Source organism: Amphiura filiformis, unplaced genomic scaffold, assembly GCF_039555335.1.
Source record: "Amphiura filiformis unplaced genomic scaffold, Afil_fr2py scaffold_45, whole genome shotgun sequence".
Taxonomy (NCBI): Eukaryota; Metazoa; Echinodermata; class Ophiuroidea; order Amphilepidida; family Amphiuridae; genus Amphiura; species Amphiura filiformis.
The window spans coordinates 613,200-618,809 of NW_027305509.1; positions in this window are offsets into that span (position 1 = coordinate 613,200).

A 5,610-nucleotide genomic window follows, 5' to 3' on the forward strand; every position below is an offset into this window, starting at 1 on the left:
GGGTCACAACACGGCTGTGTTCGTGGTCTAGTTCTTTCTTCTTCTGACGGTATGTGCACACACGAACTATGTTTACCTAATGTATATGTGGTATTTTTTATTTGGGGTCAAAGGTCATTAAGGAATCACTTCCGGTCCAGGACAAAAACATTCAAAATGTCCCTTCTGTCACAAATAACATGACAGAGTGATACTCTGTGCACACATGCATTGACATAAGGCAATGCCTGTGGGGTTTTCGTAAATTTTGGGGTCAAAGGTCATTAGGGGTCACAACACGGCTGTGTTCGTGGTCTTAGACCACAGCTAAGTTTAGTTCTTCTTCTTTCTTCTTTTGTCAATTTTCAAGGTCATTAATATAATTTGCTCCAGCGCCAACATTATTTGACCGATTGTGATTACACTTGAGCACAAGCTCCACTACCCCAGCCTTTACATTTGACATGACCCATTCTTTCGTCACGGTTGAGTAATTTTGGCTAAAATGTGATTTTTACCAAAAATACTTCTTCTCCTACAGATTCCTTTCTTTCTTTCATTCTTTCTTTCTTTTTCTTTCTTTCTTTCTTTCTTTCATTCTTTCTTTCTTTCTTTTTTTCTTTCTTTCTTTCTTTCTTTCTTTCTTTCTCTCTTTCTTTCTTTCTTTCTTTCTTTCTTTCTTTCTTTCTTTCTTTCTTTCTTTCTTTCTTTCTTTCTTTCTTTCTTTCTTTCTTTCTTTCTTTCTTTCTTTCTTTCTTTCTTTCTTTCAAATTTTGTTTGCTGCATGGTATGAACGTCTACTTCCCAAAATAAATCACAGCATATACAAGTAAATCACATAGCAGATATTGCGTCTAATAAACTAATACTTTCATAAATTACGTTTCTAACATAACGCATATTTGGTCGCAAATCGCTTTTCACGACATCATCATTATCATGTGTTCCCTTACAATGTATCTGCCTTATGTATTTTATTGTATTTTGCCCCATATTTTTGGCCTATATAACGATATCATCATTGCTGCTTGGTTGGATTAGTTCGCATTACCTATAGTATTTATGTTTGTAGCATTAATAAGTACTCTTTGACAATATTTGTATCATATCCCCAGTATCTGCAAATATATTGTGCCTGGAAGATGTACATATAGGTGCCTTCACATTTATCACTATCGAGCGAAGAAATGATATGGCAAATATGAATAATTTAGTTGCATACCAACTTAAGTCACTATCGCCATGGAAACAAACAAAGACATTAGTCATGGTAGTAGTTGACATCTACATTTTTTTGGCATTTAAAAAAATGATATAACACGCATTCATTATCAGGAATGCTTTTGTGAGAATGTAAACATAATGAAAATCTCCTTTTGAGTAAAGCATTGGATTTATGTATCTAATCACACCACACACCCTCATTTACTACGAGATCACAACTCAAAACATACCACAAAAGAAAGTAATTTCGCGCCTTTATTACAAAGTAATAACTCAAAATATATGCAGCAAATTGTAAAACTGAAACAGCAACAAGAAATAATCCAGTATATTTCTGCAATTTTTATTGTTACGTCCTTTGTCTGAATACACAGGCGTATAGATCCCGGGGCATGGGGGGGGGGGTAAATCCCCCAATATTTTCCCAGGGTGGATGGTCCATACAATAACCCCCCCCCCATGTTGACGCCTGTATATGTGTTTCTGATCAAATTAACCTCATATTTGGCCATTGTAGCCCCGGAAGTGCAAATATTTTGCTAATTTAATTCACTTTTGCACCATATTGCAACAGTTTACCATCAAAATAGCCAAATTTTTCGCGCGCTTTGCACGCATTTGTACGATAAACTTATTATGTTGCCAAAAGGTGCTGAATTTTACTAACCTTCAAGAAATCTTTTGCACCCCCCCCCCATGTCAAAAAGAAATCTACGCCACTGTCTGAATAGCTTCAAATTTGAAGCCAGGGAGACTCTTTGAATGCGCATATTACAAGTCAGATGTTTGTAAGTATTTTGGTGACTTTAAATAGTTGGACTTGCTGTTTACTATATTCAATGGAAATCGACAACTACGTTCTATCGTCAAAGTGTCGTCGTACTATAAATACTCTCTATTACTCTCTACTCTTTTATGGAGTACCTACAGTGATCAGTCCATTGGAGTGAAATTGCACTCAATTTTCACTCGTTAGAGAGTAACTTTCACTTTTTTCCCACTCAATATTACTCTTTAATTTCACTCCATTAGAGGGATCACTGTAGGCAATCTTTTATAGAATGAATTGATCTCTTTTTCACTCTTTTGCATTTTGAGAGTAGGCGCGGTCGGGGCATGGTATTGTGGTATAAATGCACAAAAGGGTTCCATATGATATCAGTTTACTTATATACATATGACTATTTTAGAATGTATGATACCCCTTTTTGTAGAATGTCTACAAAGCCTACAGGGTCAAGAACAACATTTGCAGGCAGGTAGATACAAACTATAAGTATTTGTTTTGTTTATGTGCTTGTTACTATTCCATTTTTTCTCTCGTTGAACTACAGTGTCTATATCTAACCAATTGTCATAATTGCCATGTATTAAAAGATATTTTTTTTCTTGTGTGGTAACGCTAGGCAACGCTATTATTCGATTATGATCCGGGGGTAGATTCATGTATCAACGCGTGCATAGCATAAGATAACAAGTGTCTTCAGCATCGACAATGATCGATCAGTAATGAAAATTTAAAAGACTTCCCCCGATACAGAATATTGCAGATGCTTTCAAAGCGGTTTCGTCAGTCGAAATAGCCAGTTGTTGGTTTGAGGTTCAGCATCAAGCGACATGAGGATATAATAAGGAACATTGATAATTTGGCCAAAATGAGGATACCTATTCGTTATCTTTTTGGCGTTCTTTTGCTCAATCTGCTCGTCCAACGAACATCAGCAGGAACAACAGCTGGTAAGTGGGTAGTAATTGATTTTGCATTTTTTCATCTTTCTTTCTTTCTTTCTTTCTTTCTTTCTTTCTTTCTTTCTTTCTTTCTTTCTTTCTTTCTTTCTTTCTTTCTTTCTTTCTTTTCTTTCTTTCTTTCTTTCTTTCTTTCTTTCTTTCTTTCTTTCGTTCTTTCTTTCTTTCTTTCTTTCTTTCTTTCTTTCTTACTTTCTTTCTTTCTTTCTTTCTTTCTTTCTTTCTTTCTTTCTTTCTCTCTTTCTTGCTTTCTTTCATTCTTTTTTCTTTCTTTCTTTCTTTCTTTCTTTCTTTCTTTCTTTCTTTCTTTCTTTCTTTCTTTCTTTCTTTCTTTCTTTCTTTCTTTCTTTCTTTCTTTCTTTCTTTCTTTCTTTCTTTCTTTCTTCTTTTTTTTCTTTCTTTTTTCTTTCTTTCTTTCATTGAGTAACTTTTTATTTAGCGTATATATTATTTATGATTAAAGCATTAAGTACTCAGCTCTTTGATAAATCGTTGTACCGTGTCTTAATATCTGCAAATATATTGCGGAAAACACAATCATAAATTTGTACATAGTCGCTTTCACATTTGTCATGATAGATATGAATAATTTAGTCGCATACCAACTACAGACACCATCACCATGGAATCAAACAAAGAAAAAGACTCATCTATAGCGGTTTATACACACATTTTACAAACACCTAAATAATTAAGCATGATAAAATGTTGTGTGAAGTAAGTGTCTGTTCAATAAATATGACACCCGGGTGTAAAATTTCCAAACGACGTACCAAAAATGCTTGCCCCTCCCCCCTCAGCTCGCCAAAATCCACTTGCTCCCTCCTCTCGGCCTGCGAAAAAAATACTCCCCCTAGTGCATAGGCCTACCACATTTTTGGGATAGCAATTTGCAAACCTTAAATGGTCTAGATATATTTTAGCCGGGCTTTAATTGTGATGCTTGCTTGCTACTTTATTACGATTCCATTTTTTCTCGTTGAAATAAAGTACCTATATAATACATATTCTATATTATGATTAATATATATTAAGAGCCTCCCTTATTATGTAACCAAATCAGGGGGGCTGTGATAAAAAAAAAAAGAAGAATTTTCTCTAAAAAATAATTTTGGTACATATTAACACCAACAACACTCATGTAAAATATGAGCGTGCACAGCGCCCTCGTTCAGCTTAAAAAAATTCTTGAAATTTCAGCCTCTCTGAGCCTTACTTGCAAATGATAAACTTTGGAAGTGCGTAACACCGTGCCCCATCATTATCCCAACCTGCATTTGGCATTTTTTTGAAGTACCAAATGGTTACATTATAAAAACCAAGAAAAAAAGTTGGGATCTTGATGGCGCACAAAATCAGCAAATCCAATGATTTGATGAAAAGCGCCCTCGTGCAAACTTCAAAGCATCATAACGGGCTCCTCCTCTATTCAAAATCTTGGTACATTGTAAGTGTATTTCAGCTGTGATGAATGCCAGTTGCTGACGAAGTTTAAGAAATATCACCTCAAAGCCCTATAAATTTGATAATAACAGAACCATGTTGCATAAAGTCCGAAATTGTGTCCCCCACAAAGCTCAAATCCAGCCTCCCTAAATCCGCCATTTTAGGCAAATTTGCTACATTATGAGCACCATAATGTAAACATATCGAAAGCACATTTTCTATGAAACAATTATTTTACACCATATCCTGACACACCCCAATTAATATTTAGCCCGTGCGGTCTATGCAGATTCCATCCAGACCAGTCTCGTAACTTTGCGAAAAATATTCCATATTAAATGTCAAGTCTGTAGTACAGTGTTGATATCTTTTGGAAGACGCTATATACTAGCTCTCTAATATGCTTCCCTCCCATACCTTTAACACGGTAAAATTGCAACTGGAGGCATATTACAGAGTTAGTATACAGAGTGTCGATAGTTGGTCCGGAGCTATATACTAGCTCTCTAATATGCCTCCCTCCCATACCTTTAACACGTTAAAATCGCGTCTGGAGGGCACTACCCGGAGGGTGAGAAAAGGGGATTTCTTTTGGGGGATAATCTAAGCTGAAAGAGGGGCTTGGTTTGTTTTGGGGGGCAACTACTAAGAAGGGAGATCTGCTCCAAGAAGAATTTGTTGCCCAAACTATTATGGCTCCAAAAGTCCAAACTAGTATGCCTCCTTCCCATACCTTTAACACGGTAAAATTTTAGTCCCCAATAAAGGTGAATTCAAATGTACGTAATGCGGAGCGAGAAATTGATTTCAATTGCATATTATTTTAGCAAAAGTCAAAAGTCACCGAATATGCCCATTGTCTGTATTTTTACATTAAGCCTACTTAGATCAGGATTTAATGAAACGTGTGTGTGTGGGGGGGAGGGGGCTGTGATATTGTGTCCCTCCCCCATCCCAAAATATGGAGGGGTATGTCCCCTGCCCACCACCCGCTCATGATTACGCATCGCGGCGTTCAGCTGAGTGGAAGTAATCATTTCCTTTCATTTCATTATATGGTATATATTATGAAACTCATAGATATACACACAAACAATAATCTCCCGGGATAAACTCGAGAATTAAAGTCGAAACTCGAAAATTAAACTCGAAACTTGCAAATTAAACTCGAAACTTGAAAATTAAACTCGAAACTCGAAAATTAAACTCAAAACT